The sequence below is a fragment of the Erinaceus europaeus genome, chromosome 2, assembly GCF_950295315.1.
Source record: "Erinaceus europaeus chromosome 2, mEriEur2.1, whole genome shotgun sequence".
Classification (NCBI taxonomy): Eukaryota; Metazoa; Chordata; class Mammalia; order Eulipotyphla; family Erinaceidae; genus Erinaceus; species Erinaceus europaeus.
The window spans coordinates 18,796,832-18,805,105 of record NC_080163.1 but is presented as its reverse complement, the minus strand read 5'-3'; positions in this window follow the sequence as shown (position 1 = coordinate 18,805,105).

Genomic DNA, 8,274 nt, shown 5'->3' with positions numbered 1-8,274 from the left:
ACTTTGACGAGCTGAATAGTTCCAATAGTAATGGAGTTGTAGAAGGTAAACGTCCGCAAGATACAATTTGGCATAGATGGCTCTGCTGTGTTTAGGATGGAGATTATAGCATATTAAATCGAATCCACTGATGGTGAATCAAGCAGCTTCATCGACTGCTATATGTGTTTCTTGTAGGCAAATAACATCTGCCTGATGCTGTATCGCCAGTTGACCAATAAGAATGCATTTGGCAAAGGACAGCCCCTCAACATTAAGTTGGAGGACTCGAAGAGCAGGACCAACAGCTTGAAAGCTGTCAGGAGCTGCTTGTTGCTGGCTTTGAAAGTAACTGGGATCCATGTGGATTCAGTCGGCTAGGAAGGATGGTCAGTTTCCCCAATGAATGGGTACTCACGGGAGCACCACGAGAAGGTCGATCCAATGCAAACCAATCTGTCTGTAAAACAGAGAAAACACCTAGTATCAATTTTTCACCATCTAAGTCACTCTGTCCTTAGCAACACAAGTCTGACAACACAGATCCCATCATATTCCTTAGATCAGGAACGATGCCTTCATTTTATCTCACTGTCTTTGGAAGTCTTATCTGGGTAAAGTTCCCAAACACATATAAACAATTTTTTTCTGTTTGAAATTTGGGGGGTGGCACAGTTGATAAAATGTCAGACTTCCAGGCATGAAGCCACAAGTTTGAGCCCAGGCATCACATTTTCCATAGAGATGCTCTTATTTCCCTGCCCTGTAACTAAACACATTCCTATATACATTCTTAAAATAAAGCAATAAGGGGAGTTGGGTGGTAGTGCAGCGGGTTAAGTGACGTGGTGTGAAGCATAAGGACCAGTGTAAGGATCCCAGTTTGAGCCCCCAGCTCCCCACCTGCAGGGGTGTCGCTTCACAGGCGATGAAGCAAGTCTGTAGGTGTCTATCTTTCTCTCTCCCTCTCTGTCTTCCCCTCCTATCTCCATTTCTCTCTGTCCTGTCTAACAATGACTACAACAACAATAACTATAAAAACAACAAGGGCAACAAAAGGGAAAAAAAAGTCTCAAAAAAAAAAAAGTTTGTTCTTTCTCCTCATCATCTACCTAATATTGATTTTATTGTTGGACCTGACTGAGGGAGAAAACAAACACACAAAACAGAGGGGTAGGAGGAATTTCTTTTCCTCCCCAGCAGAAATATATATGAGATGTTTGATTCAAGAAAGGGCTGGAGAGCAGGACAGGGATGATAGATCCATGTCACATCAATAGCCCCATTCCTTTCCTCTAATTACAGCCAGGACACAAAGTTCTTCCTAAAATAAGTGCAGACTGTCTCTACCAATGGCCAAATATGACACTCAGGATAAAACCTATCTGCTACTGTGCCAAATTGCATCTAACAACAGTCACTCCACAAAATCCTGAGGGACTAAAGCAGGTAAGATTCCATGATCAAGACAAAGAAAATAGTGTCATATGCTCCATCCTACTTTGGAGGACTTGAGTGACATTTTAAAGGTCTGGAGAAAGGTCTGGGCAGGGCCCACCCACCCACTTGAGCACACACATTACCATTGGCAAGGAGCTGAGTTCAAGTCCCCACCCTCCACCTGGATCAGGGAAGCTTCAGAAGCAGTAAAATAGTATTATGTGTGTCTCTATTTCCCCCTTCCCTTTCTTTTTTCTTTTCTTTTTACATAATGATTTTATATGTATCTATTTATGTGTTTTTTTTACCAGAGCACTGGTCAACTCTGGCTTATGGTGGTACAGGGGATTAAACCTGGGATTTCAGAGCCTCTAGTATGAAAGTCTCTTTTCATCACCATTATGCTATCTACTCCTTTCTCTCTCTCATTCTCTCTCTCTCTCTCTCTCTCTCTCTCTCTCCCTTCCTTCCTTCCTTCCTTTTTTATGTTTGCCACCAGGGTAATAGCTAGGGCTCAGTACTGGCATTACAAATCCACAGTTCCTGGCAACCACTTTTCTGTTATGTTGTTGTTGTTTCTAATTTTTATTAGATAGGACAAAGAGAAATTGAAAGACAACAGGGAGATAGGGGGAGAGAAAGAAAGACACCTGCAGACCTGCTTTACCCCTCTTGAAGCATCTCCACTATAGGTGGGGAGCAGGGGGGGTCTAGAACCTAGGTCCTTGCTTTTGACAAAATGTTCTTAATGAAGTGCACCCCAATTTGGCCTCCCATTTCCCATTGAATGTTTCTGTGTCCTATGAAATAAAATAAAACAAACAAACAAACAAAAAATGGCCACCAAGAACAGTGAATCTGTCACTTCAGTAATAGCCCCAGAGGTAATATAAGTAAATAAGTAAACACATAATTGCATACATAAAACAAAGGCCTAGGGAAGCCCAGACACAAGCCCATTATCTTTCATTAACACAACTTTACCCAAACTTTAACAAATAAAATAAAATAAAGACCCTTGAAAATATACATCTCAAAGCCCCTACTTAGGTTTTCATGAGACAAGTGTGTTCCTAGTCTGCAGGCACAACTGCTTCAGTGGGGTGGTTATAGAAGGCTTCTTGTTGTCTCTCTTCCTGCCATATTTAACAAGTCCTTCTCTGGAACTCTCAAAGCCTTCCAGGGAATTATTTGCATCTAAAAAGGGTTGCACAAGAGCAGCCCAGCAGCCAGTCAGTGCTGTGCAGCAAAAGTTAGACAGCCTCTAGCCTCCTGGCTTCCTGCTCTGGAGAATTCATTGTGCTGACTTTCTCAGTGCTACTGTGCTTCCTGTTCACTGGGAATCAGTAAGTGACTGTGTGTGTCTGTTTGTGAGTCCTTAATTAAATACCATATAATGATCGTCCAGTGTGCCAGTACTTGAATGACCTAACTGAAACTGGGTAAGTTCAGGTTGAACTGGTAGAAATTAAAGGAGAATTAACAGCAAGATTTCTCTGCCTGATGAAAAGATCTCAGAGCTCTCATTCTCTTGTTTCACCGGCCCAAAGACAGGAAAAAAGTGACAAGTGGAATCGATCTGATTGTTTGGAAGAATCCAAGAATAATAAAAGCTAGATACTAAGAAATCAACAGCACACCAAACGTAACATGTGTTATTATTATTATTATATTTTATTAGTGACTTAACAGTACTGATGTATACTCTTATAAGATAATAAGGGTGTAATTCTTTTTTGTTGCTTTATTATCTTTGTTTATTTATTGGATAGAGACAGTCAGAAGTCAAAGGGGAGAGGGAGAAAGAAAGGAAGAGAGACAAACACCTGTAGCACTACTTCACCACTCATGATGCTTTCTGACTGCAGGTGGGGACAGGAGGCTTGAACCCAGATCCTTGTGTGATATAACATGTGTGCTCAACCAGATGCATCACCACCCAGCCCCAGGTATAATTCTACCCCATTTCCACCACCAAAGTTCTGCCCCTTTCCCTCCACCTCCAGTAATAACCAATCACCATGGCTCTCCCAAGTTCATAGATATGAGTTGAAAGTGTGTGTGTGTGACTATATATATATATATATATATATATATATATATATATATATATATGCTTTTTTCCCAAGTTAATGTCTTCCTTCCTTCTTTCTTTCCTTCCTTCCTTCCTCCCTCTCTCTATCCCTTTCCTCTTCCCCTCTTTTTCTCCCTTTTTTTTTCCTACCTTCTTTCTTTCTCTACCTCTCTCTCTTCCTCTTTCTTTCTTTCTTTCTTTCTTTCATCTATCTTTTTCCAGAGCACTGCTCAGCTCTGGCTTATAGTGGTTATTGCTAGAGATTGAAGCTGAGGTCTCAGAACCTCAGGCTAGGTTCATATGTTTCAACTCTCTGTATTCCATATATATATATGAATGAAATCATAGTGGTTGTTCATCACGTCCTTACTTATTTTACAAAGCATAATCACTGCCAGTTCCATTAATTTTGTCTTAAAGAACACAGTATAATCCTTTTTGTCTGCTGAGTAGTAAGCCATTGAGTATATGTCCTGTGGGGCTCCTCCTCCTGCCCCTCCTCCACTCCCTGTTCCTTCTCTTTTATTTATTTATTATTTTTGTATTTATAAGACTCAAATGAGTGATATTTTATTCCACTGTTAAAGGTTATCCTACCCTTACTCTAGCTATGTATGATTACTCATAGGCTTCTTTCTTTTTTTTTTTATTCTCCCAGATATTTCTAACTTTTAATCAAGAAAATGAAAAGGCATGCACTATAAAAGCATGTGGGCCATTCACAGGGAAAGATGGACAGATGACTGGCCCCATGTGGAAGCAGATGCCCTTTTGTTTTTATTTACTAAGGCCCCACCTTCACTTCCTTTTTAAAGTATTTAAAAAAATTTTTTATTATCTATTTATTGGATAGAAATAAATAGAAATCAAGAAGAAGAGAGAAGTACAGAGGGAGAGAAACAGTCAGACTCCTGCAGCACTACTTCATCACTAGCAAAGCTTTCCCTTCGCATGTGGGAATCAAGGGCTTGAACCGGGTCCTTAAACACTGTAACATGTGCTCTCAACCAGGTGAGCCATCACCGGGCCCCCTTCACTTCCTTTCTAAGCTACACACCTATTACAACTTCCAGGACACACAGAATGTAACTTTAGCTTTTATGTATCAGATTAAAAGACCAGTATTGTAGAAAGAACAATTTTTTTTTTTTTTTTTGGTGGAACCTGGGCCTCACATATGTGCAATATTGTTCCTGGAAGCTTTTACACTCAAGGAGAAGGGGTGAGGTGGTGGGGTGGGGAGAGAGAAAAAAATGGGGAGACATCACAGAGTCACAGCTTCCTGTGATGCCATAGCACCTCTCATGTGACACCAAGGTGCAGACTTGAGCTCCACACAAGAGGAAGGCATGTGCCCTACTGAGGGAGCTATTTTGCTGGTCCTGAGAAAAACTGTATAAACAGATTGCTTATCAGATTATCAAAGTCACTTGCAAATATCTCTTCCTAATGACACTTATCATGTTTATCTCATTACACACAGCCCCTCTCCCCATATACATATCACACCTGGGTATACATATACCTACAAAAATGAGCTTTTGGTTTGAACACCTCAGTTTCTTTTTGTAAGAGGAGGATCCATTCCAATACAGTGGGTCCAATGTGAAATTCCCTCAAAAGAATTATAAGGCATGGAGAAGTAATTACAGAAGTCAGGCCTTCCACCTTCTGCCCCCCATAATGATCCTGGGTCCATACACCCAGACAGATAAAGACTAGGAATGCTTCCAGAGGATGGGATGGGATATAAAACTCTGGTGGTGAGAAATGTGTGGAATTTTACCCCCCCTTCTCCTATGATTTCATTGATATTTTCTATTTTTTATTTTATAAATTAATTTACTTTAAAAAATTAAATTAAAAAGTAAAAAAAAATAATTATGAGGGAACATGTGTGATAGGTATTTAGAAATTTCTAAATCTTCCTTCATTGAGGTATGAGGTAAGATTCAAGCAGGAGTGAAATTAAAAAGAAAAGAAAACTCTGGGATGGGTATCTGAGGGAGGGCCCTGCCAAAGTTCCCTGGAAGGCCCCTCTGTGTATAAACCCTCTCCTCTTAATCCTTACACACATCACACCTGGGTCCATGTCTTTGAAGATTATGAAGGTTGGTGTTCTGGTTGGCTGTATATTGGCCAACTGGAAGTGCCAGGTGTGGCTACCTTACCCAAACTGCTCCCACAGTGCACATCATTTTTTGTGCTCAAATTCCCTCTTCCTATGTGTTCCTGCAATATCCTTGTACCCCAGTTCCCATGGCCCATAGGTGCAAACACAGTGCACCAAAGTGCTTGTGCTCTCCAGAACCGCTGCACCTCATATGCTGTCCCCACCATCTTCATATAGTCTGTCCTGAGCTTCTCCCATGGAGTACATGTGCTGACACACATCCAAGTTTGTTTGATGCCGCATGAATTAATAGATAGCTAATGCCAATCGCAGGTAGTTATTCAAGGAGATAATTGAGGTGAGCAGGGAAGGGTGGATATGGGTCTGTGAAAGAATTCACAACAAAATGTAGAAAGAAGGGCTAAAGAGATAGGTTAATGGTTATGCAAAAGACTTTCATGCATGAGACTTTGAGGTTCTGTTGGTCTGCTTCTAAATTCTGCTTCTAAGACCCCTTCTGTTGCATTGCTTGATGCCATGGTCTATTTACATAATCATTGTTTTGCCTGCACTGGTTTAATCCCCACTGGTCCGGGCTCTTTTTCCACTCCGCCCCCTCTCCTAGTCACATCCTGTTTTCCACCATTTAATTCCCACTGCTTAGCATGCTTTTCCTTCTCTCCTCCCCCTATCCTACCATCCTCTTCTATCCTGACACTTCCGACTCAGGAGATATATAGGACAGGATTGTGATTAGATAGATAGCTTGCACTGCATTCCTCATCAATAAAGATTGAAATGCGTCTTACTCAGCCATGAATCCCTGGTCGTCTCTCTCCCGCCCATGAAGCTATACCGGCAGGTCCCAGATTCAGTGCTCCCTCTCTCCAACCACCATAATAAGCCAGAACTGAGCAATATTGGGGGGTTGGAGAGTGGAGAAAGGAGTAAAACCTTATTTACTACAAATACAGTGAATGGAGAGCTATAATGAACAGAATGCAGAGAAAAGCCAACTGTAAAGACACAGAGAAAACTTGTGTGTGTATGTATGTATGCATATATATATATAAATTTAAAAATCTTACGAGACCGGTAGGTAGCTGGTTAAGCGCACGTGACACAAAGCTCAAGGACCGCATAAAAATCCCAGTTAGAGTCCCCAGCTCCCGACCTGCAGGGGGGGGGGGGCGCTTCACAAGCGGTGAAGCAGGTCTGCAGGAGTCTACCTTTCTCTCCCCCTCTCTGTCTTCCCCTATCTCTCAATTTCTCTCTGTCCTACCCAATAGCAACAACATCAGTAACAACAACAATAATAATCACAACAATGATAAAACAACGAAGGCAACAAAAAGGAAAAAACAGCCTCCAAGAGCAGTAGATTCGTGGTGTAGGTACCAAGCCCCAGTGATAACCCTGGAGGCAAGAAACAAAACAAAACAATCAAAAAAACCTTTTATTTCTTTCTTTCCCTTTTGTTGCCCTTGTTTTATTGTTGTAGTTATTCGTGTCTGTCTTCATTGTTGAATAGGACAGAGAGAAATGGACAGAGGAGGGGAAGACAGAGAGAGGGAGAGAAAGATAGACACCTGCTGACATGCTTCACCGCCTGTCAAGAGAGTCCCCTGCCTTTGGGGAACCAGGGGCTTGAACCAGGATCCTTACACCGGTCCTTGTGCTTTGCACAGTGTGAGCTTAACCCGCTGCGCTATCTCCCAACTGTCCCCCTCCCAAAATCCTATAGCTGGCTTACCATGGGGTTTTTCATGTCTCCACCTCTTGTTTGTTTGCTTCTGATTTATTTTGTAAGTCATTTGTTCTCATGGCCAACAGGCTCATTTCTTTGAAGATGATGAAGGTTGGTGTTCTGGTTGGTTGGCTATACGTTGTGCAAAGGAGACATGAGAATGAAAGAAAGACACACAGGATGTCCTGGGAAATGTATGGCATCATGAAAGCAAGAAATAAGAAGAGCGTGCTAGGAAGCGTATGGTCAGCCTTCATATGTTGTACCAGAGTGCTTACTTTGAGATTCTTTGAAATTGTGAATTAAACTTAATCTTTCCACAAAAATGCAATTCAAGTTTCAACTTTACAGGCTTTCTAGCTTATATTTTGCAAGAGATTTTTCTTTTTCTTTTTTTTTTTTGTCATCAGCACTGCCTGTGGTTAAAAAAAAATAAAGGCAAACAGACTGTGAGTGAGCTCACAGCAATGATAACACAGAAGCTAAAACAGCAGGTGGCAAAGCAGAGCCTCATCTCGAGCTTTTACACATTTCATTCAAGCCCTCAGTTGTTCTGTGTTGGAGAGTGAAAAGGCATTAGAAGGTTGTGTTTCCAGGGATCAAACTTTGCATTGTTCTGGGGCCCTGAGATCACATGGGAGTGGGGAGCTTTGCATAAGAATTAGTCCTCTTCCTTGTATCAAGTCAGCTATTTTCAACTCAGCCTCAGCAGCCTTCAAGATTTCTTGGTTTGTAACTATGGCAATAAGATTAAATGGCATTTAGTAAGATTCATTCTACAAATGAGCTGGGGAGGCTGCCTGTGACTATGGTGAAGGAGCAATGAAAATTAATAATAATAGCAAAAACATTTTTTTAAAAAAAATACTAGGAAACAAGAAGCAAACTTAACCAGGTTTTGTGATCGTCTTCAAAATCACC